The 27,196-nt window shown below is 41.5% G+C and overlaps 1 long non-coding RNA gene across 2 annotated transcripts in view; it reads right to left on the bottom strand.

Annotated features, from left to right (window-relative positions):
- LOC103677714 overlaps window positions 1-27,196 on the bottom strand; it is a 55,203-nt gene extending 28,007 nt beyond the window's left edge. Inside the window, exon 1 of one of the 2 annotated variants that reach the window (XR_005834560.1) lies at window positions 26,650-27,196. This is a non-coding gene — a long non-coding RNA (uncharacterized LOC103677714). Of the gene's footprint in view, window positions 1-9,480; window positions 9,617-26,649 lie in introns of those variants that run through there. The other variant, XR_005834561.1, reaches the window with a different exon arrangement.

Raw genomic sequence — 27,196 nt, 5'->3', positions numbered from 1 at the left:
CCCCCCCCCCCCCCCCCCCCCGCAGGCTGACTCAAAGCTCCCTGGGGATCGGGATGGCATTAATGCACCTGTAGGCCAAAGCATGCTCGCACAGGCTGGCGGAGGCTGTTGGCGACTGCGCACGCTGCATTTGACATTAATAGGTCAGAGGCACTTAGATGGAAATTGCTGAAGGTGGAGAGGACACACGGTGTAGTCAATGAGGCCTCCTGGTCTGACACTGATGCATGAAATCTCTTATTCACTGACCCACTGTATTACAGGAAAGGAAAATTGCTTTTTAAAAATTATAGAATCCACATGGAGGAGGGGACCACAGAATTTACCTGGTGTGTGTGTGTGTGTGTGTGTGTTAGAAAGAGGGGTATGCTATTCTTCTGCTTCATAAAACACGGTTATGGATCCTTTGGGGATAAAAGCCTAAGCCTAGGGCAGAGTCTGAAATGGGGAGATGTAGTCAAAAGGGATATAATTGCCTACATAATAAAGTAGAAAAGAGGTCTTTCTAGGAATAAAGAGATTGTTCCTGTGAGCGATTATTTTCAGCTTCCTCTAAACAGAGCTCCGCCCCAGAAATAGGAGATAGAAAGGGAGTGCAAGAGGGTAACAGAGAGCTTAGAAAAGGAACTTTATCATTCTGACAGCTAACTTCTAATGCGCGTTCACCATGTTCTTCCAGGCACCAGGCTAAGTGCCTTTCCCCAAATGCCTCATGTAACCTTCCCAACAGTCTTACAAAATTGGGACCATTAGTCTCCTTATTTTACAGATCTCATCATTGAGGTTTAGCCACATTAAATGACTTACCAAAGGCTCATGGCTACTAGGCGGCAAAGTTGGCCTTCCTATCTGCTGCCCCCATCCTCCTCCAAAGAAAGGGGGAAATGGTGTAAACTAGTAAATTTGAGTCTCCAAGCTGTTAGGCTCACTGAACCTGAATAATAGTGGTGCTGATAATGCAGAGGGAAGGGGACAGATATTGGGCACTTACGATATGCCAGGCATGGTGCTAAGCACTTTATAGGAGTCAGGTCACTTAATCCTCGTGACAACATCTGGAGAAAAATATTTGTCTTCACTCTATTTTGCAAGTGAAAAAACAGTGTCTTCAAGGTTAAGGAACTTGTCCAAGGCTACCTAGTTAGAAAACGGAAAAGCTATAGAGTAAGAGCAGATCTCCACAACCTGGGGGGACACCAAGGCCTAAGGAGAGAGCGGTCTACCAGCAGGCCAATCCCTCCCGTGAGATGTGGCCCAGTATATTTTGGAACCCTGATGTTTAACACATTTCACACTGCTCCCTGTTCTATGCTGAGATCCTGGAAAAGCAAGCCGTGGAACACTTATGCGTCACACAGTGGAGATATAATAGAGTCGAGAAATATTTGGTGAATACGTGAATGGAATCTAGGCTGTAGTTTTTAATTTTTTCCTCTTTGGCCCTGTAGGCTCCACGTCTCTATTATGAGCTGAATGTTTTCATTCGAGTTTTGAATGTACTAAAGTCTAGAATAAAAGATAATGAGTAAGAGAAAGGACTTATTTGTGGTTGGATAAATGGGATGTGGAAAAATTTTAAGAGAAATCGATCTCTCAAGGCCCTCATTGTTCGGGGAAGGGCAAATGTGCTGTGGGGACTAGGCATCCAGGGAAGTAAAAAAGAGTTAAGAATGACAGAGGAAGGGTGGTATGGGACCTAAAAGGGATTTAGCATTTTCCATAGCTATTATGTACTAGGTCCTTTTATATACTCTAGGTCATTTAATCCTCACATGTATCCTGGGAGGCAGGTGTTATTAACTCTATTTTATAATAAGAAAATTGAGGCTTATAATTAAGTAAATTGCCCAAAGTCTCGCATACAGAAAGTGATGTGGAGCTGAGATTTCATCTCTGGTCTGACTCTTTCTAGAATACTCACTGCCCCTTCACGTTAAGTTCAAAACAGAAGGATATTTTCATTGAGTGTGGAAAAGAAAAGATTTCAGGTTTAGGAAGACAAAAAATATGGTGAAGAACTTGTGGAAAGGCCCAAACCAAGATCAGTGAGATTTGAGGAAACTGGAGGACAGGCCCTGATGAATAAGATAATCTTCAGGGAAGGGGTATTCTATGTTTTCTACTATATTGCCCGTATTTCCTTGGGTAATTACTCGGAAAAACCATCTGGAGCAGAAGAGTGAAAGCTGTAGCCAGGAAGACAGACGAGAGGCAGCAATGCAGGATGGTAGGGAATAAAGATACCAGTGTCCCCAAGACCCCTGCTCAGAGATCTTTCCCCAGCTTTTGGATGGAAGAAGGGCATGGCGGGACTTGCTGTTAGCCCCCAGCATCCACCAACAAAGAATTTTTTGAAGGTTCACAGCTTTCGGTCTTCTTTCCACCTCATGTAAGTCAAATCTAGGCCCAGGAAGTAAAGACAATTCCCTGCGATTCGAACGCCCACTCTACGCGTGTATTTGAGGTCCTCCAAGAAGCACACGTCAAGACAGAACTAAACATGGAAAGATTTTCATAGGAGAAGTGAGTGTGTGTAAGAAAAGAGGAAGGGAGTTGTGGCGAAAGCCTAACCCTGACTAAGGAGAGAGGAGCAAAGGTGGAATGGACGTGGTCTAGACCACCGTGCAGTTTAAGGAAGCTTCTCCGAGTCCTGGAGCCAAAGGTTGCCAACAAAGCAATCCACATATCTCCCGGCAGTAATGTGCCTGAGGCTCCCCACTGTCCGCAATTACAGGAGGGAACGGCCCATGGGAAGGGCCAGAACACAGCAGCTGAGGCCCTCAGTCAACTGACCTATTCTAGACAGTCTGCCAGTCACACTCTAATGGCCCCAAACGCACCCTCTGACTCCTCTATTCATAACGACATGGGCAAATCTCAGCTAAAGGGTCATTTCCCAAGGGAAGTCTTTCTTCCTCCCAACCCCCCCACTCCCAGTCAAGGTAAACTTACCATTTTATATGCTTTCATGAAAACATGTTTCTTTCCTTCGGAGCACTTGTCTCAATTTGTGCTTAGATATTCATTAGTGGGATTATCAGATTAATGAACATCTCTCTTGCCAAATTCTAAGCTCCATGAGCACAGGAGCCATAAACTGTCTTGTTCACTGCTTTATCCTCAGTGCCCGCCACAGGGACTAATAGTAGACACTCAACACATATATTTGGAATAAATGGATGTGAATGAATACATGTCGAAGAACAAATACAAGCTATATAATCAGTTCTAATCCCCCAACTACTGGCAACTGTGGACGGCCCAGCGCTGGGATAAAGGACACAAAGCTGGAAAGGGTGAGAGTGAATAGACAGGTTCATGGTAAGGATGGCAACAGCAGACCCTTACGCAGACATGAGCCAAAGCGAGCTGTGGCCAGTGCCTGCTAGGGCGTGCAGCCTGAGAGTCAGGTCACAGGAATTAAGATAAAAAAGGAAGAGTGAATATACTCGGGGAGTGAGACAGATCATGAACATAAACCAGATAAGCTCCCCTTGACTTGATCGAGCAGTCTGGTTCTGGAAATGTGGGGTCAGGGCTATAGCAGACATAGGAGGAGCCAGGGAAGTGGAAACAAGAGCAAGGCAGGAGCCCAGCCACACAAAATAGCCTCAAGGACTTCTCCAGAGAAGCGAGGCTGTGTCAACAAGGTCTGTGGATCTTGGCCAGGTTTTCTGCTCGGGTCTTCTCTGGTCGCCTCTTGTAGTCTTACAGGGACCACATCCTCTGAAAACTCGGGCTGGGTTCATGGGGGCAGTGGTCGCTGCCTCACAACGGCATCAGCTGATAGCCCAACAGTCCTCCAAGACCACTTGAAATTCTACCTTTCTAAGCCTTGGCTTTTTCCTTTCAAACAGTGGGATAAAATTTAACCTCATTGGATGATTAGGGCTAGAGAGAATAGTATGAGATTACTCATAATGATATGAATGGGGTCTAATGTGGTTTCTTGCAGACTCTAGGTATTCTTACACCAAAAAATAAAATTGAAATTAAACAAAGCAAAAATTTCCCTGTACTCCACTGATGAAACGAAATGGCTTTGGACACACAAAAGACACAAAATCTTTAGAAAATCTTGTCAAAAAAAAATCTTGTCAAAATGGACAGTCCCTATCTAGTCGACGCAGGATTGGCCTATGGGTCAGAAGATGTCAAAAATCATAGAATTCTGGGATCTCTGAGCTGAGGGGACCCCTCAAGATTAGTATAGTTTGTAGGAGGGAGCTGTGATAGTATAGTTTGTAGGAGGGAGCTGTGAGAATACTGGGGATAATCACTGACTGTCAAATCCCATGAATCTGTGCATCTTCACAGAATTTCATTAAGTGGGACTTTGGAAAACCATTGTTAGAACTCACTTCCAGGGCAGCTGGGTGGCTCAGTCAGTGAAGCATCTGCCTTCGGCTCAGGTCATGAACCCAGGGTCCTGGGATCAAGCCCCGTGTTGGGCTCTCTGCTCAGCTGGGAGCCTGCTTCTCCCTCTCCCTCTGCCTGCCTCTCTGCCTACTTGTGCTCTCTCTCTGTCAAACAAACGAATAAAATCTTAAAAAAAAAAAAAAAAGAATTCACTTTCTTTTAGTGAGCTGGAGCAAACTGTAAATTCATTCCAGAGCCAAGTGTAACACAGATGAAGCGAATTTCCTTCGGCCTAACACTAGGGTCTAAACCCATGCATATTTGCTTGAAAAGTCATCCTGGATCATTCAGGTAACAAGTCAGTCAAAGCTGTTATAAATCACAGTGAATCTCTTCTAATTTCTTTTTTTTTTAATATTTATTTATTTATTTTTAGAGAGTGCGCCCGTGCACAGTGGGAGGGGCACAGGAAGAGGGAGAGAGAGAATCTCAAGCAGACTCCCTGCTGAGTGCGGGGCCCCACTGGGGACTCATCCCACAACCCTGACATCATGACGTGAGCCGAAATCAAGAGTCTGAAGTTTAACCAACTGAGCCACCCAGGTGCCCCAATCTGTTCTAACTTCGGATTGTACTCGAGTGATTACATGGTCCTAGAAGTCTAGAGTCTTGCTCTATTCTTGTCTGTTTTCCTGACTCACTGAGTTGAGGGTGCTCACTCACTTAACCTTTCTGTGTCTCTTTCATCATCTGTAAAATCTGGGCTACAAATACTTAACTGTATACAAAGCCATTTTTTTTTTTACTTCATCAGGGTCATTCACAGCATAACACACCACCTCCTCAGTCAAAACAATACTGCTTTTGTGAAAACACATGAACTCCAAAGATAGACTTCAACTGAGTTTGATGATTATCTCTTGGAGCCTTGGCACAATGGGAAGACAAGTCAGAATAACATGCAGTGCTCGTCCTAAAATAGTGAATCCCAAACACCGCTCCACACATTAGGACGAGTCCCTGACAGTGTTTACACAAGTCCATGGCGAAATGAAAAGAAAAACAAAGAGGATAATACAGAGAATGTTCTGTGACTCTACACTTCTATTCAATTTGAAAGAATTTCCTTTATTACAAGTTTCTTACGAATATTTCCCTCCTAATGTTTTCTAGGTGCCGAAATGTTTTTTTTAATCTTATGGTGGCAGTTGCCTCTTTTTAACAGCCTCACTTAGCAAAACCAAAAAAAAAAAAAAAAGGCAAAAAGTCAGTCCCTTTTTGTCTTTTAATTTTATTGGCCGGATAATTCAGAATGAATGAGACTCGCTATGTAACTTCCACCTGCTTAAGTCACATGATCAATCCGGTTTAGAGTTTAGTCAAGAAAATCGCTGACATTTGTTATATAGAAGTTTCTCTTCTGGGAATTGTTTGAATTTATAATTAGAAGCTCCAAAAAAAGAACCCAGATTTGGAGCTTAAGCTACAGCTGAAAACGAAACACAACAAAAGGAGCAAAGCCAATAATAACCAAATGGTGCCTGGCATGTAGAAGGCCTTCGACAAATATTTGTTGAATAAGTAAATAAATTATCGAATCAAACAAATGCAGATTCAAGTAATACCTACCCAGTAGCTACCAAAACAAAACAGAACAAAACAAAACAAAAACCAAAAAAAACCCTCACCACCACAACAAAAAAACAAAGAAACACACACACACACACACACACACACACACACACACACACACCAGAGTAATAAGAGGATTTTCGCTTTCTGGTCAGAATAACATGTAAAATGGCTTTTCTTTCCTAATTTTTCTCTTCTGTTAGAGAAAACTCCTAAGTATTATATGCCTTCAGCCTAGGAAAGATCTATAGCTCATTTTTCTCTCTTGCCAAGAGAAAATAAAAAGGCAGTGAGGGGCGCCTGGCTGGCTCAGTCACAAGAGTGTGCAACCCTTGATCTCGGGGTTCTGAGTTCGAGTCCCACTTGAGTGTAGAGATTACTAAAAAAAGAAAAAAGAAAAGAAAGAAAGAAACTTAAAAAAAAAGGTGGTCAGAGGAAACTAAAAATGATTAGGAAATTATATAGACTCATAGAAGTTAGAGACAGAGATTTAGAAATCACCCAACCCATTCCTTTCAATTTACAGAAAAGGAAACAGGCTCCTAGAAACTTGCCCAAGGTGCCCATGCTTTTACATTTGGACCTTGAGAACAAAACCAAGATACTTCTTTTTTTTAGATGTATTTATTTATTTGAGAAAGAGAGAGAGAGATCCCAAGAGCAGGGGGAGGGGCAGAGGGAGAGGGAGAGGGAATCCCAAGCAGACTCCCTGCTGAGCATGAGCCCCACATAAGACCCAATCCCATGACCCCAAGACCATGACCCAAGCCAAAATCAAGAGTTGGACACCCAACCAACTGAGCCAGCCAGGCACCCCAAAACCAAGATACTTCTGCCATCTAGCAGCAGTATACCCTAATTGCAGGGGGAAGATAAGCATCATTTTGGAGACTCCTTGGGTAGTCAAACTACAAACTTAAAAGTTTTAAAATTCAAAGGACAGAGGAAACAAAACAGTAAGATAGGAAAGGTTCACATTAGAATTCATGATGGAGGGTAAGAATTCTAGGGACAGTGGGTTGTGGAAGAGCAAAGGTCCAGAGACTAGAGTGGGTATGATGCATTTTGGGGAAACTGAGAGACAGTGAGTTATAAGTGACTTGTGCATGTATCTGCCATCTTCAGGATTATTCCTGTGGTAGCGTTCATCAACACTAGATTGGCAAAGAGCTCTTACTATTGAAAAGCCACTAGGATATGGAAATAGTCTTGCTCAACTGAAGCTCACATTAATAATTACATCCATGTTATTACAAAGATACCCCGACAACACCAAAGTAGTGTATGCGTAAGGCCATTCAGCGGAGAATCGCTTGTAGTAGCGAAACACTGGAAGCAACTCAAATGTCCGCCAGTTGGGAGACTGCTTAAATAAATGATGGTACATACACACAAAGGGTGCTATTCAGCTATCTAAAACATTTACAGAATGAGGAAGACTTCTATATTCTTATATGGTAAATCAACAGGATCTATTACTAGGGAAAAAAGCAAGAGTAAAACAATGCTTCTAATATGGTACCTTTTTAGTAGCCTAATCTAAAGGGAAACATACATATACCCCACATACACACATTCACTTACAGTTTCAAATGATACAACATAAAGAGGCGCCTGGATGGCTTAGTCAATTAAGCTTCTGACCTGAGCTCAGATCATGATCTCAGGGTCCTGGGATCAAGCCCCATGTCGGGCTCCCCGCTCAGCAGGGGAGCGGGGGAGTCTGCTTGTCCCTCTCCCCCTGCCCCTCGTCACGCTCACTCTCTGCCTCTCTCAAATGAATAAAATCTTTTAAAAAAAAAAGAAATGACACAACAGAAGGATAAACAATAATAAAGATGCTGAGCTATAGTGCAAGGGAGGGGACAGGGTGGATGACAGGGATAATCTTGAGATTTCTTTAAATATACTTTGCTACAGACTTTGACTTTGGAACAAACTTAATAAAAAAAAAAAAAATCCCTAAAGATAGAAAGCAAATGGAAACAAATGAACTGAACTTTATACTCAATTGGTGACAAAACAATATGGAGGAAAGAATTATTTCAACTTGACTTTAAAACACAGAATTTTGACTGTCCATGCCAAATTGGATATACCATCAGGACATAGAGAACTACAAAGAAATTCTAAACCACATTCAGTAGTTTTATTGTTAATGATAATAGTGCTAGTTTTATTTTTATAGGGAGTTATATTATAGGCAACTATGTTAAAGCTGTTAAGAACAAAGATGTTCCAAATCAGAGAAAGGAGATACATATACAAATTCGAAGCTAGGTAAAAACCCTGCAACATTCAATTTAAATTGGAAATACCACTATAAATTCAGGTTTCTTAAAACAAAAAGGCCATTTCTTGCCCTGACCGCCGAAGAGTCAATGACCACCTTATAGCAATGAGGATCCGGACACAAATTATGATCTCTGAATATCATCCCCCACTAAATAAAACAGGATTCCTTAGAGAAATCTCTGACTCCAGGTCTGGGATAGGGGCTGTACTAGATGAGCTGGGGAGGTCTTCTTGTGCGGGAAAACAAGGAAGCTATCAACAATTACTATGGTCATGTCAACAGGCCTCATGAGTCAACTTAAAAGGGGCTCCCACTAGCCTGATATGGGGCAATTGGGGCATCAAAGTGAAAAATCACTGACTTACTGAGACACATCCAATATATAAGAATCTCTGAATTCCTCATGAGCTGATAAAAACCTATTAGTCACCGTTGAAGCTTACTTGGACACCAAAATCATTCTGAAAATTGATAACTACAAGGCAAAAATCACACGGTTGTCCGACCTTTTCTATAAGAACAGCATTTCAAGTTGACACGATGTTGATGAGGGAAATTTCTTCTTTATAGAATTCTAGCTAATGCAGAAGAAATGATGGCATTGGAAAATCAACGATCCCCTCCTTCTAATGAAATAATGGACCTAGGCCACGATCATCAGCGACTGCTAAAATCATCAGCTTGAAGCCTGATAGGATACTATGATGCAAAAATCAGCCTGAACCACCTGAATGAACCCCACTCATCAACCTTAATATTATAAAAAGGGAGACACCAGACAGTATAGGCCTCCTGATGTCAAGATGCAATACAGGATAAAGAACACCCCCCATGAGGGATTCTTAACTTAAAAAGTGAACCCGAATCTAATCCAATCTCTAGGGAAAAAAAACTACAGTTATGAAAAGTGGTTGATTTATAGTCAAGAAGTGAAAGAGCAAACCAATTCTCACAGCTGAAGCCACTTGCCCTACCCAACCCCACCCCTATAGATTCAGTCAGCCCCAAGCTCTGGAACAAATCCTGTTTATTCATTAAGGGGAAATTAAGGAGCCCGAGTTCCATAACCCACATGACTGCATACAGTCCACCTGGCCATTGGCCCTGCTAGAACACTGAGACTTATGCCCCAGACCCAGTTATTAGTTGCCTGCTTTGGGCCCTGTGACTACGTTTCTATCTGGTTAACTTACCTGTTGTGACAGTCGCTCTGGAACAGGGACTCCGCTTTATTCCTACAATATTCCTAAAGATTAGGGCCCTGAGGGGCACCTGGGTGCTCAGTCGGTGAAGCATCTGCCTTTGGCTCAGGTCATGATCTCAGGGTCCTGGGATCGAGCCCCGCGTTGGGCTCCCTGATCGACGGAGAGCCTGCTTCTCCTTCTACCTCTGCCATTTCCCCCGCTTGTGCTCTCTGGCTCTCTCTATCTCTCTGTCAAATAAATAAATAAAATATTTTTTAAAAAAAAGAAAAGAAAGATAGATTAGGGTCCTGACCTTGAATTTCAACCCAGCTGCCAGGTCCCCACTCCATATTGCTAAGCACCTCCTTGCTCCCTGTTTTTCTTGCCTGCTCACAGGCTGACTGTTTTTAACTCCTTGCCATCTTATTAGGTGTTTCCTGACCGAGAAATCTTGTGTTACTTTGACCCATACTGTTAAAATTTAGAATAAAATATCAGACCGTGTATTATTGTTAATTCATAACATCCTGAGGCAGGTTGGGGACATTATCCTTGTTTGGAAATGGAGCAAAAACATGTGAAACATTTGTTTCTGGTCCCTGGGGCTATCTGGGGCAGCACCATTACAAGCATCCTCAATCCATGTTCCCTAAGTGAGGAACAGTACCCTCAGCCTGGATCCGGCCTCAAACTACTTAGCAAGTGCTCCCATTCTCTCCAAGCCCTGAGTATCCCTTCTTTTCCGTCCCTGCTGGCCCACCCCAGTCATCTCCTCCTTCTCCACTCCACTCTACCTCTGCTCTGATGGGAATGCTTTTTCCCTTCCTTTGAAAGCTTCCACAACCAGGTCAGTCCCCAGGAGTCTAGCTTAGCGCTTTGACTCCATGGATAGGCCCTTCTATTTTTTAATGCTTTATATTGTAAAGTAAAACAGATAAAGAATGCCACACAGACATATGGCTTAATGAGTTCATATAAAGCAACACTCTTGCAACCACTGTCAGGTCAAGAACTAGATCTTTGTTGGTGACCCCAGGAGCCCCTTCCGTATGTGGCGGCCAGATCACAAGCCCCTCCTTTGCTCAGACAGAGCTATTGTCTAGACTTTTATTTTTTAATATTTTATTTATTTATTTGAGAGAAAGAGAGAAGGAGAAGCACATTCCCCACGGAGCAGGGAGCCCGATGCAGGGCTCCATCCCAGGACCCCAAGGTCATGACCCGAGCCAAAGACAGACACTTAACCGACTGAGCCACCCAGGTGCCCTGGACTGGCACACTGATTAGCAAAATCCAGACTGGGAAACGAGTAGTCAAAAAGCCTGGGTGTTTCAACAGATATTTAGAAGGTAAAGAGGAATGGAGGGAGAACTTACAGATTAAAAGAGACGTGATAGAGGGGCGCCTGGGTGGCTCAGTTGTTAAGTGTCTGCCTTCGGCCCAGGGTATGATCCCAGGGTCCTGGGATCGAGCCCCGCATTGGGCTCCCTGCTCCGCTGGGAGCCTGCTTCTTCCTCTCCCACCCCCCCTACTTGTGTTTCCTCTCTCACTGGCTATCTTTCTCTCTGTGTCAAATAAATAAATAAATAAAATCTTAAAAAAAAAAAAGAGAGAGACGTGAAAGACATATGTAATTTTTTAAATGGGTAAGACTAAGATATGGTGTCTAGGGATGCACATATAGGTGAGAAAACTTTTTAAAGAAAAGCATGGATGTGATGACTATAAAAGTCTAGACAAGAGGCCCCTGGGTCCTGGGATCAAATCCCGCATTGGGCTCCCTGCTCCGTGAGGAGCCTGCTTCTCCCTTTGCCTCTGCTTCTCTCTCTGTCTCTCATGAATAAATAAATAAAATCTTTTAAAAAATCAGTATGCCAATCCATTGGTATTTTAACAAATTTACTTTCTTTCCCAACCTCCCCCTCATCTCGCTAGGGCAGGCTGGCAGCTCCGGCAGCTCTGTGGGAGCTGTCCTCACTCCACTCCACAGCATGACTGATTGAAAGAAGCCAGTTTCCCTGCTCCCAGTGGCTGCCAGCGAGGGCTCGGTCTGGCTGTTTGGGTGGCTAGCTGATACCAGATATGCTAGTGCTAATGCTCCCACGGTCCACCTTATTCTGTCCCTTCTTGGTGAGAGGTGCTTTTGATCCCTGAGACCTAGAAAAGCAGAAACAGAAGCATCCAGACTGTTGTTGAACCTTGAGGTCCAGGAAACATCATTCCTTCCAATTGCTGGCCAATTTCTAGCAGGGCTTTTGGGGGATCAAGCAATGTGCAACACGCCACCTGAGTTCCCAAATATGGGCCAGGTGGCTTAGGATGCCGAATGTTTGGTATCTTTTGCAGGGATTTTGTACGTTTTAATGTACTTTACAAAGCTTAAAAGAAATACAGTTTAAAATCATAGATGCAACAGTATTTCAGTCACGCTGTGGGTGAAACACAGTTTCTGTAGGCCCACCTTGAACCGTAATCAAATATAGCATTATTTCTGTGGGAAACCAAACGCCAAATTCCAAACATGCAACTTACAAAGTGTGGGAATAGATCTCTGTAAATTTGAGGGTTAGCTGTGCAGACAACTATAACATTTTAGATTCCAGTTTATGCAAGCATAACGTGGTATTACCTTCCTGAAGTCTTCTCCTAAAGAGGGTTTACACAGACTTAACCCTAACCATCCTCTCAAATGATTTAGAATATCATTTCTTCTCCTACTTCCAAATAACAAAAAAATAATGATTTCCTTTCTGTGATCTAAAAGAAAGGCCAAGAAAAGTATTGCTTCAGGCAGCTGATGTCCAAAATCTGACCACCATAGAGAAAGCCACAACACTCGCCAAGCCCCTAAAAACTTTAGGAGCCAACACAGTTATTGTACAAACTGAGCATCTCTCCAGAGGAAACAACCCCACCCCCAAACATTCTAAACTTCCAAGCAATATATGGAATTATTTAAGACATAAATGTGAATCACTGGCAGCTGGGAAATTTTTAGATTTTGAAATGTGATAGTCTCCACTTGCTTGCATCCGGTTAATAGTCTCTGTTCCACTTTAAAAGCATCACATCAAAGATAGAGGCAAAATATAACAACAAAAAATATTATTTTATTCTGGAGCCCAATGGTAATGATTCTTTAGATTCTTAGACTCATTACAAATTACATTGGGTCCAAGAACACCAACGCATTTTGTAAGGCCTTTCAAATTAGCCAAATAAGGGTATTCAGCCAAGACTCATTCATATTCAGATTTCTAGGACACTCTGATTTGTTAATGTATGTTCCATACAATGCAGTGATAGTTAAATCAGGGGTCTACTGAGGTTTGAGCCTCGTGGAGCAGAGCTGCAATTTAAAGCAACATAGACTTTGAGTGCTATAGCAACAGCACCTGCTATCTTATTTTAATAAGACCCAGGAGATGTTCTGGAGGTTTCTATTTTACTAAATTTTCACTTCAAGTTCTAGCTCTGTTTAATATTCTTGTAATGTAAGAAGGGAGCAAAATACTTTAGCAAAGCCAGGAAAGTTCAAAATTTGCTATGAGAGTCAGTAGAGCATGCAACTCTCTGTCTCGAGATCATGAGTTCAAGCCTCATGTTGGGTGTAGCAATTACATAACAAAAAATAATTTGCTATGAGAATACCAGAAAGTCCAAGAGAAAATGATAGGGTGAAAATATAAACATGTTATGATAACAAATACAAAAGTATAGATGCTTAAAAGACTGACACGTGTACTTAATCACATCCATGTATTAGAAAAAACAACTTGATAAAAATGTACACAATGTCTGTATTGAACTAACTTGAATTTAAATAAAATCTTGAAAAAAAGTAAAAAACACATGTAGTAACTTAAATAAATTACATATTTCATAATCAACAAAGGTGACATGTTTATACCAACATGTAAATAAGGCTTCAAAGCTAGACCTTCAGAACCTAGTAATCATGTTGAAGAAGTGAACACATAACTATACTTTTAAAAATACATATTTATATAATCTTACATATAACAATTAAAAAATAGATTCATTTCAAGTACACATGAAACATTTATAAAAAACTGACCCTGTCTAGCTGCGGCAATCAGACAAAAAAAGAAATAAAATGTAACCAAAGTGGTAAGGAAGAAGGAAAACTGTCACTGTTTTCAGATTACGACAAAAGCCCTAAAGACTCTGCCAAAAAAAAAAAAAAAAGATTAGAACTAATAAATGAATTCAGTGCAGTTGCAGAATACAAAATCAATATACAGAAGTCTACACTAATAATGAAGTAAAAGAAAAAGAAATTAAGAAAACAATCCCATTTACAATTGCATCAAAAAGAATACAATATTTAGGAATAAATTTAACCAAGGAAGTAAAAGACCTGCATTCTTAAAACTGTAAGACATTGGTGAAAGAAAAAGAAGATGACATAAAGAGAAAGATATACCATGCTCATGGATTGGAAGAATATTGTTAAAATGTCCGTACTACCCAAAGCAATCTACAGATTCAATGCAATCCCTATCAAAATGCCAACTGTAGGGGCACCTGGTTGGCTCAGTCAGTTAAGTGTCTGCCTTTGGCTCAGGTCATGATCCTGGGGTCCTGGGATCAAGCCCCACATAGGGCACCCTGCTCAGTGGGGAGTCTGCTTGCCCCTCTCCCTGTGCCCCTCACCCCCACTCGTGCTCTCTCTTGAACACTCTCTCTCACACAAATAAATAAAATCTTTTTAAAAAGATGCCAACTGTATTTTTCACAGAACTAGAACAAATAATCCTAAAATTTGTATGGAACCACAAAAGACTCCTAATAGCCAAAGCAGTCTTGAAAAAGAAAAACAGGGGTACCTGGGTGGCTCAGTTGGTTAAGCATCTGCCTTCAGCTCAGGTCATGATCCCATAGTCCAGGGATCGAGCCCCAGGTCTGGCACCCAGCAGGGAGCCTGCTTCTCCCTCTCCCTCTGCCTGCCACTTCCCCTGCTCATGCTCTCTCTCTGTGTCAAATAAATTAATAAAATCTTAAAAAAAAAAGAAGAAGAAATATAAAGCTGGAGGTATCACAATCCTAGATGTCAAGCAATACTACAAAGCTATAGTAATCAAAACAGTATGGCACTGGCGCAAAATAGACACATACCTCAACAAAACAGAACACAGATCCCCAAAATAAGCATACGCTTATATGATCAATTAATCTATGAAAATGGAGGCAAGACTATAAAATGGGTGGAAGACAGTCTCCTTAATAAATGGTGTTGGGAAAACTAGATAGCTACATGCAAAAGTATGAAACCATTGGACCACTTTCTTATACAACACACAAAAATAAACTCAAAATGGATTGAAAGACTTAAGTGTGGGGTGCTTGGCTGGCTCAGTCAGAAGAGTGTGCAATTCTTGATCTTGGGGTCATGAGTTCAAGCCCCACATTGGATACAGATATTACTTAAATAAATAAACTTTAAAAAACTTTCTAAAACGACCTAAATGTGAGACCTGAAACCATAAAAACTCCTAAATGTAAGCATAGGCAATTATCTCTTCGACATTGGCTTTAGTAACATTTTTCTGGATAAGTCTCTTCAAGCAATGGAAACAAAACCAAAATTAAACTATTGGGACTACATAAGACTAAAAGCTTTTGCATAGCAGAGGAACCCATCCACAAAATGAAAAGGTAACCTGCTGAATGGGACAAGATATTTGCAAATTATATATCTGATAAGGGGCTAATACCCAAAATATATAAAGAACTCATACAACTTAACACCAAAGAAACAATTCATTTATAAAACACTGGATCTGAACAGAGGATCTGAATGGACATTTTTCAAAGCAAGACATACAGATGGCCAACAGACACGTGAAAAGATGCTCAACGTTACTAATTGTCGGGGAAATGCAAATCAAAACCACAATGAGATATCACTTTGGAGGATGGCCGGTATCAAAAAGACAAGAAATGACAAATGCTAGAGAGGTGTGGCAAAAAGGGAACACTCATGCCCTGTTGGTAGAAATGTAAATTGGTGCAGCCACTGTGGAAAACAGTATGGAGGTTCCTGAAAAAATTAAAAATAGAAATATACAATCCAGTAATTACACCACTGAGTATTTACCCAAAGAAAACAAAAACACCAATTCAACAGATGAATGGATAAAGAATATGGAATGGAATATTACTCAGCCATAAAAAAGAACGAAATCATGCCATTTGCGACAACATGGATAGTCCTAGAGAGTATTATGGTAAGTGAAATACATCAGAGAAAGACAAAATACTGTATAATTTCATTTATATGTAGAATCTAAAGAACAAACAAAAAACAGAAACAGACTCATAAATGAGGAGAACAAACTGGTGCTTGCCAGAGGGGAGGGAGTGGGGGAATGCATGAAATGGCTGAAGGGGGTTAAGAGGTACAATCTTCCAGTTATAAATAAATCTCACGGATATAATGCACAGCACAGGGATATAGTTGACAATATCGTAAACATTTTGTATGGTCGCGTATGGTAACTGTACTCATCACGGTAATCCCTTCATAATGTATATGAATATCAGATCACTATGTTGTACACCTGAAACTAATATAGTATTGTATGCCAACTACACTTCAATAAAAAAGATTTTGGGGGCACCTGGCTGGCTCAGTCATAAGAGCATGCGACTCTTGATCTTGCTGTCCTGAGTTCGAGCCCCACATGGATGTAGAGATTACTTAAATAAATAAAACCTTAAAAAATATTTTTGTGGGATGTTATAAATTGATTCTAAATCCATATGGAAGAACAAAGAGCCAAGACGAGTGAGAAAATTGATCAAGAAAAGCAAAACAGAAGAAACTTGCTTTACAGATTTTACCATAGAACTGGAGTTGTGGGGTGCCTGGGTGGCTCAGTTGGTTAAGTGACTGCCTGGAGTCCCAGGATAGAGTCCCACATTGGGCTCCCTGCTCAGCGGGGAGTCTGCTTCTCCCTCTGACCCTCCCCCCCATGCTCTCTCTCTCTCTCTCTCATTCTCTCTCTCAGATAAATAAATAAAATCTTAAAGAAAAAAAAAAGAACTAGAGTTGTGACAGTATGGTAACAGTGCAGCGACAAATAGCCCAAAACAACCAAATAGAAAACTACAAAACAGACCTACACAAACTTAAAACACAACAGAAGTGAAATTACACAGCAATGGGGAGAGGATGGCCTATTCAGTAAATGGGGCCAGTTATCCTCCAGGAAAAACAAACAAACTACAATTCCTACCTCATGCCACAAACAAAAATAAAGTGCATGTACATTTAAAAATCTAAATGTGAAAATTAAACCTAAATTTTTTAATAAGAAAAGGGGAGACTGGGGCGCCTGGGTGGCACAGCGGTTGAGCGTCTGCCTTCGGCTCAGGGCGTGATCCCGGCGTTGTGGGATCGAGCTCCACATCAGGCTCTTGTGCTATGAGCCTGCTTCTCCCTCTCCCACTCCCCCTGCTTGTGTTCCCTCTCTCGCTGGCTGTCTCTATCTCTGTTGAATAAATAAAATCTTTAAAAAAAAAAGAAAAAAGAAAGAAAAGGGGAGACTGTCTTGGGGCACCTGGGTGGCTCAGTCAGTTAAGCGTCAGACTCTTGGTTTTGCCTCAGGGTCGTGAGATGGAGCCCTGTGTCGGGCTCCCCGCTCAGCAGGGAGTCTGAAGATCTTCTCTCTCTCCCTCTCTCTCTCTCTCTCTCTCTTGTAAATAAATAAATTTTTTAAAAAAGAGAGGAGACCGTCTTTATGAAATCAGGGTAGAGATTTTAACTGGACACAAAACTTACAAAATCACATAGGAAAATGATAAATTAGACTCATTGAAATCGAAAATGTATGCAACACTATAAAAAATGAAAAAACAAGCTACAGACTCAGAAAATATTTGTAACTCACATAACAAAGGATTTACATACAAATATGTAATAACTATAAATCAATAGCAATCCAGTAGGAAAACAGGCAAATAATGATAGCTAACACATATTTGTACTCTGTATTAGGCATTGTTCCAACTGCTTTACTCATATTACTTCATTTAGTCCTTAAAGGACATGAATAAGTAAGCCACACAGGAGGAAACCCAAATGGTCAATAAATTAATGAAAATATACTCAACCTCACCGACAATTATTATAGTAAGAAAATTTAAATAACAGAATAACTCAATTAATAGAAAAAGATATTTGCTAGTTATTAGATTGACAAATGTAAGATCTGACAATACCAACCGTTGATAAGGATGTGAAACAGTCTTAACTCATACACCGCTGGTGGATTAAGTACACCAGTCCAATTATTTTAAACTAGTACAATTATGTTGGAGAGCAATTTGTCAATATTTGATAGAGTTGAAGATGCACAATTTCCACTTCTGTACATTCCCTAGAGAAACTCTTGCACTCTGCACAATGTACAAGAATGTTCACTGCAGCAATAGCAACAACAAAATTTTAGAAAAAAAACTAAACGTCCATCAACCAGAGAAAAGACAAATTGCCGCATCTTCATACAATGGAATTTCATTTTAAACTAGTGGAAGTAATGAATGAAGCTCCATGTACTGGCACGGATGAATTCAATAACAGAGGGCCGATTTTTTTAAAGATTGATTTAATTTAGAGAGAGAGTGAGCGAGCGAGTGAGTGGGGAGACAGGCAGAGAGAGGGAGGGAGTGAATGTCAAGCAGACTCCCTGCTGAGCGCGGAGCCCCACACGAGTCTCGATCCCACAAACCTGAGCACAGGACCCGAGCTGAAACCAAAGTGGAACGCTCTACCAACTGAGCTACCCAGGCGCCCCCAGAGTGGTGATTTTTTTTAAAAAGCAAGTTGCAGAAGGTTCAGTACAGAGCAGTACCATTAGTAAGGCTCAAACCTGTAAAAGAATGTTGTTTATGGATATGATCTTAGGGGTTAAAAGTACTAAAACATGCGTAAGAACGACAAACATCTAACTCTGGATCCAGTACTGCTATTGCACATTTCCAGGGAGCATAACTCACATTCTATTCCATAGAAGTGTATTCCGGAGAGAGGCATTCACAGACTGGAAGGGAGGAAGGAGAAGTATCCAGTGAGCTTCCATTGCATGTATAATGTTTTGTTTTGTTTTTCTAAAAAGTAAGTAAATAAAAAGAAGTGAATACAATAAGGCAACAAGTTAAGATTTGACAGAATTGGGTGGTGGGCATGTAGGTGTTCCTGATGCTTTTCTCTATGCTTTTCTGCATTCTTGTAATTTGCCATAATAGAAGATAAATGGGAATGGGGGAAGGCACTCACTCTGGAGCACAATTGCTAAAAACGGAGCCAAACTATGAGACAGAAAGAGCAACAGTGAAATGAGCAGTGCTCACCATTGATTGAATTAATTTCAAAAGCTATTTTTCCTTGCTTTTCTTCCAGGAACTTTGTTAATTTCATTCTACCTACGCATACTCCGCTCCTACAGACCTAGTCTTCCTCCCCAGAGCAACCCAGATATTTCCAGCCTCCTTTTGGCCTCATCCTTCCTTTCAATAGTTAGAAAAAAAGTGTTTTGAGCTCCCGTTCCACAAACTGCTGGACTTCCCTTGCTCTTTCCCACAGCTAATATTTATCATGCACTGAATTATGAGTTAGGGGTGGTTCCAAACATTTTACGACCATTATGTCACTTACTCATCACACGCAGCAGCTTTATGAGATAGGTTCTATTTTTGTCCCACTTTCAAGATAAGAAAATTGAGCTTAAGAGGTTAGCTGACTTCCTAAAAGCCACACGGTTAATAAGTACTGGTCCCCACCGGGTCTAATTCCAGAACTCTGAACTTCGATTTCTTCTTTCCACTAAGTTCATGATCTCAGAAACATCTTGCTCTCTGTAGTCATTCTTGTCTCTGTCCCATACAGACCTCCCTAATCACAGAATGCAGCTCCTTCTCCATTAATCCCCTAGACACTATCAAGAGGATATTACACGTAGAAGCCTTTTGGAAGGAAGGGATCACATGACTCACAATATAATCAACAATTTAAAAGAAATAGTATACATCCGCATCCACAGCAGTTATCCCGAATTGTCCGACTTCATTTCTCAAGTTTCCTGTCATGTTTTACTTCTCCTTTCTCTTACCCCATTCGTTATACTCACCTTCTTTTCTTTTTTAAAAAGATTTATGTATTTATTTTTTATTTTTAGATTTTATTTACTTGAGAGAGAGAGAGAAAGAGAGCACGAGTGGCAGGAGGGCCAGAAGGAGGAGAAGCCAACTCCCTGTCGAGTACAGAGCTGGAATCCCGAACTGGATCCCAGGACCCCGGGGATCATGACCTGAGCCGAAGTCAGATGCTTAACCAACTGAGCTGCCCAGGTGCCCCTATTTATTTATTTTTTAGAAGGGTGGGGAGAGGAGGAGCAGAAGTAGAGGGAGAGAGAGAATCTCAAGAGAAAGAGAGAGAGTGTGAGGGGGAGTGGCAGAGGGAGAGAGAGATTCTCAAGCTGACTCCTCACTGAGTGTGGAGCCCAACTCTGGGCTTGATCCCATGACCCTGAGATCATGACCAAAGCCGAAATCTAGAGTCAGAAGCTTAACCAACTGAGCCGCCCAGGCTCCCCTCACCTTCCTTTCTTCTTAAACCATCTCCACCTGACGCCAATTTTTCCAAGTCAACCTTTAGTACAATGAGAATTTTAATTCTTTGTTTCATATCCTCCTTTCACACACAATGCCACGGGCTGGGGTGAGAGATGGGTGGTTCACCATTCAAACTCAAATATGCCATCAAGACATTTTTCTAAATACAGAGTCATCTCCCTGAGCACAAATAATGCCCTTTCTCTTGATGCAAAAATCTCTGCAGTCAGTTCTTATTTTAAATAGAAAGGTTTTCTTTCTCTTGTCATCATACCAAAGCCTATGAAATTCATCACCCTCTTTATTTCACATAATTTGCAACACCTGACTGATTGCCCCTGATTTGAACAACTGACATTAAACAACAGCATTGTCAAAACAAAGCAGACATCATAAAACCACTGAACCATCTGCCTGACTAGTGTTATAGGTTGAATTGCGTGCCCTCCCCCAAAATCTGTATGTCGATGTCCTAACCCCTAGTACCTCAGCATGTGGCCTAATTTGGAGACAGGGTCTTTACAGAAGTTTGAAAACAGGTCTTTAGGGTGGGCCCTGATCCAATCTGACTGGTGATCTCATAAGAATAGGAAATTTGGACACAGACACAGAGGGGAAGACAATGTGACCACACGGGTAGAAGAAGATCTCTAAGTCAAAGAGAGAGAACTGGTACAAATCCTTCTTTTGTACAGAAGGAAACAACCTTGCCAACACCTTGTCCTTGGACTCCTGGCCTCCAGGACCATGAGACAGTGAATTTCTGTTCAAGCCATTCAGCATGTGCCATTTTGTCACAGCAGCACTAGCAAACTAATACAGTACAAATTCTTCAGCTTGGAATTCAGAGACCACCAAAATGTGGATCCAACAGCTCTCTTCAGTCTTCTCTTCCCCTATAACTCTGTGACCACCGGAAGCTCCAGGCAAACTACACTTCTTGCTATTCCTGCACTTGGCTCCACCCCCTACCACGGACAAGCCTGTGCTCGGGCTCTGCCCTCTTGCTTAGAATGTTCTCCGCCTGTGGCTATCTACCCATCCTTTAGGGTCCATCTCAAATGCCACCTACTTCATAAAGACTATTCTAAGTCACCCACCTAGAAACTCTGAGGTCAACCAGATGATCTAGATTTGAATCTAGCTCCATGGCTTACTAGCTGTGTGGCCTTAGACAAGACGCTGAACTCCATGGGCATGAGAAAAGTTCCCACTTCAATAAAGAAAGCGTGGTGACGACCAAGTGAGATGATGCATGTAAGGTACTCAGTGTAGTGCTTGGCGCAGAGAAAGCATTCTGGAACAACAAGCTTTCGTTATGTCTTTAATCTGAACCCCAATGGAATTTTATATAAATCTCTCTTATGTCACTTACCAAATTGAGTCTTGTCTTGTTAGGGGGATTAATCAGCTAAATCACTACTGACTTAAAACAATCACTCACCATCTCCCACAGAATCAAAAGAGAGCTTTCACTGTGTCAGTCCTTGCTCTATGCAGGCCAGGTGAAGTTTCCACCCAGGAGTAAAATTCAGCCTCAGGCTCCACACCTGGTGATGCCCTTCCATCCGTTCCTTTAAGTGTCAACTCTACAACCCCACTTTCTATTCTCCCACCACAAGGGACCCACAGGCTTTGGTTTCCTGGAGACTAACCAGCAGGTTTTCACATCAGAGTCACCGTAATCGACTTTATATTATAGGTCTTTGTCGGTTAAGAACTCCAGCAGACAGACCTGGGCTTTATCCCCAGTGCCACTATCATCATGGGTCTGACCTTGGGCAAATCATTTGACCTCTATAGGACTCACTTTACTTATCCGTAAAATTAAGATGGGGCACCTGGCGGGCTCGGTCAGAAAAGCATGTGACTCTTGATCTTGGTGGTCAAGAGTTTGAGCCCCACGTTGGGGGTAGAGATTACTTAAAAATAAATAAACTTTAAAAATAAGATAAAATTGGGGCGCCTGGGTGGCTCAGTCGATTAGGTATCTGACTCTTGATATCGGCTCAGGTTATGATCTTGGGATCCTGGGATGGAGCCCCGTATTGGGCTCTGTGCTCGGTGTGGAGTCTGCTTCTTCCTCTCCCTCTGCCCCTCCCCCCACACTCGTGCTTCTCTCTCTCAAGTAAATAAAATCTTTTCTAAAAAAGGATGCCATTATCATGATATTTCCTCTAATTCTTAGTAGATTATAAACTCCCTGAGGATAGGAAGTATGTGCACATAGTACACTCCACAGAAGTTCGTTGAATTAAGGTCTGAATTTTGATGTAGACAACCCCGAAATGCTCACTCACATCCACAGCATTTATCTTGGGGGAAAACCATGTTTCTGCATGCAGCTAGAACAGAGAAGTACCATTTTTTAGGTAAGAACAAGCTTAAGCTTACAATACCACCTACAGAGCTAACACAATGGGTTGGAACTATTCAGGTTGTTTTCACTATTCATAGAACCAATGAAAAGTGTTGAGAAATAATTTACCGGGTTGTTTTATCTGAGCTTCATTTTCACAGGAGAAAATATGACCACTTAAAGTTTTATACTCTCTTCCAGGTCATCTGTAGCCAGATCTGGTAACATGAACTAGCCTCTATTTTTAATATCCTTTTTTTTTCTAATCTTTGGCACTGTCAGTGCACCTTTCCCCTCACAGAGCTTCACAAGCAAAAAAGCCTTTATGATACAATGTTACAAATCCAGGGGAGAAACTGAGCCAGGGCAGTTGCCTCGTAAGTAGCCTGGCTCTACGGGCTACAGTATTCCAAGGGGGCCGGCGTGAAAACCTAAACCCCTAAGATCCTTTTTGAACCTCAGTGGATAAAGCTGACAAGGAAGAAAAACAGCAACAAGAAAATGTCATTTCCACGCTAAAAGCAATTTCTTTCTAGTGAGCGCTGGAGTTGCCAAGGCTCCTTTAAAGCGGACTCTTCCTTTGTTCTGAGAAAAAAAAACCACCCAGATGTTAAACAAAGACTCTCTTCTGAAATGGAAATGGGAACTCAATTTCCGCATTTAGGGATGATAACGTTCACGGTACCCTGTAGGGGACACCTGGCCGACTCAGTTCATAGAGCGTGCGACTCTTGATCTAGACGTCGTGAGTTCAAGCCCCACGCTGAGCGGAGAGCTTACTTAAAAAATAAAAGATCATAAAGGTGCCCCCTATGGAAAGCAGAGCTGCGTCTCTGTAGACCAGGATACTTGGGGAGAATATGCGTCTGGCGCAAGAGGGAGAGGTGGCACCGCGTCAGTTTCTTCCCTGCCTGGTTCTCTGGAGCAGTTTAGGTCTTGCGTTTAAAGAAGCATCACAGGCACGTTGCAACTCTTTCCAGAAAAGATTTTATAAGATTCTATGCATAAGGGCAAGCTGCTTTGGGGCCCAGATGACAAAATGTGACAGAGTTGGGGAAAAGACAATTCTCTTGGCCTTTTCATTCATTCGTTCATTCATTCATTCAACAAATATTTACTGACGTTCAACAAATATTACTACTTTGCACTATACTCTGTACGATGTACTAGAGAGGGACAGTAGTGAACCAGATATTCTTGGGGCCTCTCTTCACATCCCTTACATTCTGAGGGTGTATTATTCATCTACTGCTCCATAACAATCACCCCAAAACTTAGCGACTTCAAACAGCAAATATTTCTTATCTCACAGTTTCGGTGGATCAGAAATCTGGTGGTGGCTTAGCTGATGCCCCCGTCTCAGGTCTCTCACAAGGCTGCAGTCGAGGTGTCTACCAGGGTTGCAGTCACCTGAAGGCTTGATCTGGGCAGGATCTGCTTCTAAGCTCACTTGTATGGCCAATGGCAAGGCTTCAAATCCTTCTCAGCTGTTGGCCAGAGGCATCAGTCCCTTGCCACAAGGACCTCTCCTCAGGGCTACTAAAAAGATGGCAGCTGGCTTCCCCCAGAGTGAGAGATCAGAGAGGAAAAGAGGCAAGAAGAAAGTCACAATCTTTTTGTGACATAATCTCAAAAGTCACATCCATCATTTGTGTGAGATTCTGTTCATTTGAAGCAATTCAAGTAGGTTAAGCCACATGCAACCTACGGTAACTTACATAAGGGCACGAACGCCTGGAAGCTGGGATCATTGGGAGCCAGTGTAGACATTGCCTAACCATAGGTAGGGTCAAACTCTCCTCTGGCTCCCCAAACAACCGTTGCCATTGCGAATGAATCTTTTACCATTTTACCTCGAATTTGTTTCTCGCTGGTATGGCAGAGGAAATCTGCTGTTTGTGGGGCACAGGTATCACTCCTCATCAGAATCTATTCAATGCCTAAGAACAGGTTGAGTGACAAATTTTCTAAGAGCAGGAGTCCGTTGTTTTAAAAGAAAATAATGTGGAGCGCCTGGGCGGCTCCGTGGGTTAAGTGTCTGCCTTCGCCTCAGGTCATGCTATCCGGGTCCTGGCATCCAGCAGCGCCCAGCTCCCTGCTCAGCGGGGAGTCTGCTTCTCCCTCTCCCTCTGCCCCTCCCCCCTGCTCATGCTCCCTCTTGCTCTCTCTCTCAAATAAATAAGTAAAATCTTTAAAAAATAATAAAATAATAAGATATAATGTGTTCCCAACCGTCTGAATACCAGTTTCCTCAACTATCACTAAAGCACTCTGCGATACTTATGCAGTCATCCACCAAAGATTTCAACATACTATAAAGCATTGAAAACAGTGATTACTTCACAACTTAACCCTTAATGACCTCATCAGTGGCCATCTTTGCGTGCAATACGCATTGACACCATAGAGCGTCGGACGCGATTATTTTCCTTCTACGCCGCAACAGCCACATCTTTAATGTAAACAGAGTAAAATAATACGTTAAAGATATGTAATTGTTACAAATGAACTTGAGCAAAATGAAATAAACCTGGTGGTAAATTGTTTTAGTGATGTGCACATATAGGTCCACGATAGAAGGTTTTCAATCCAGATCGTGAAATTTGGTCCTTCGGTAGGCTTCCTCCATGGCCCTCCAGCAACTCTTCTGATAGTGATGGTGAGGGCTATGCCCGTACTTATTTTGTATTTACTACATTTCTAATATCTATAATCAGTGTTACTTAACTTTCAGTTTTTCTTTTATAGTTTAGAGAAATCAAAGTGTCAGCAAATAACCACTCCCGCCTCCACTTTTTTCAATAGCTAGATCTTTTAGTCTGCTTCTTGGCTTATAACGTTGGCTATAATGTAAGTCCTATTATAAGTAGTTTTCTTGACTAAATAAAAACACATACAATGTTTTTGGATGGATAACCTAACTAAAATAAAAACTATTTTAAATCTTCCAAAATGAATATATAATTTTTTTTGAAAGAGAAAGAGAGAGCAAGGATACGTTGGGGGGGGCGGTGCAGAGAGAAAATCTTAAGCAGGCTCCATACCCAGCACAGAGCCTGACATGGGGCTTGGTCTCATGATCCTGAGATCATGACCTGAGCCAAAAATCAAGAGTCAGATGCTTAACCAATTAAGCCACACAGGCGCCCCCCCCCAAAATGAGTATGTAAATTTAATGCAATTACAATTAGGTTCCCATAATTTTTGTTTCCCTTATTTTTTTTTAATCTTATTTACTTATTTGACAGAGAGAGAGAAAGCACAAGCAGAGGGAGGGCAGAGCGAGAGGAAGAAGCAGGATCCCCGCTGAGCCGGGAGCAGGGTGCAAGGCTCTATCCCAGGACCCTGAGATCACAACCTGAGCCAAAGGCAGATGCTTAACCGACTGAGCCACCCAGGTGCCCCAGGACTAGGACTTGTACTTTGAGTGAAATGAAAGGACATCAGGCGCCCTCTGTTTCCCTTATTTTATGAACAGAATACATGATCTTAATGTTTCAGTGGAAAAATAAAGGTCTAAGAATAGCTAATAAAGTTATAGAAAATAAAAACAGTATGTGATAGCTGTTTGTTTTTTTTAAGGTAGGCTCCAAGCCCAGCACGGGGCTCAGACTCGGGACCCTGAGATCAAGATTTGCGCACTCCACCGAACAAGCCGGCCAGCTGCCCCGTGTGATATCTGCTTTAAAAGATTTTAAATAGATCACGAAGCCATTATAAACAAAATAGCATGATATTGGCATAGGAATAGACTAATAGATCAGTGGAACAACACAAAGTGTAGAAATAGAGACAAGTATATGTGAGTCTTTGATATATGACAAAGCTAGTAATTCAATTCAGTAGAAAAAGGGGCAATTTCTTTAATAAAAAGAGACTGGCACAACTGTCTACCAATCTAGAATAAAATTAATTTAAACTCTCTACAATACCCCACTTTTAAAAATTTGAGACATAGTAAAATCATAAGTTTAAACACTAAACCAAGAAAAATTACAAGAACTTTTAGACAAACACGTGTTTAACTTCATAGTTTTGGAACCCTTTTAACTGATATGGAACACCCAGAAGCTACAAAGAAAAATTTAAACTTACTTACTATGTGCTTTTCTTTTTAAACATTTCCATGGGAAAAAATACCACAAGGAAGGACAAATGATACACTGAGAAATAAAACTTACTATGTATTTGCCAGATAAGAGGTCAATATCTGTCAGACTCAAACAGCTCCTTCAAACTGATAAGACAAGAAACACAGGAAAATTAACGAAGAATATGAAGTGCAAATCCAAATGGTAATTCATCAACAGCAGTTAGAGAAACACAAATCACAAACAAAATAACGAGGGATTTCTCACCCATTAGATTGGCAAATATTTAAGTACCAAAACCTACTGCTGGCAGGATAGGGAAGGAAGAGTGTATTTTCATAAAACTGCTTATGTTAATGTGACTGTTCTTAGCCTTTTGGGAAAGCAATCTGAGAATATCTATAAAAATTAAAACTACATATACCTTTTGTCTCAGCAATTCCACACCTGTGACTCTATCCCAAAGAAATATAAATACCAGTTTAAGGAGACTTACACAAATATATACACAATGATGTTTACAGCAGAAGGAATGCCCTTCCACGGAGAAATAAGTGAATAAATTATATGTCCATACCATGGAATACTGTGCAGATATTAAAAGGAATTAATTAGATCTTACCATTCAAGTTGGAGA

The sequence above is a fragment of the Ursus maritimus genome (genome assembly GCF_017311325.1).
Source record: "Ursus maritimus isolate PB19 chromosome X unlocalized genomic scaffold, ASM1731132v1 scaffold_X1, whole genome shotgun sequence".
Taxonomy (NCBI): domain Eukaryota; kingdom Metazoa; phylum Chordata; class Mammalia; order Carnivora; family Ursidae; genus Ursus; species Ursus maritimus.
This window is presented reverse-complemented; position numbering and strand designations above follow the sequence as displayed.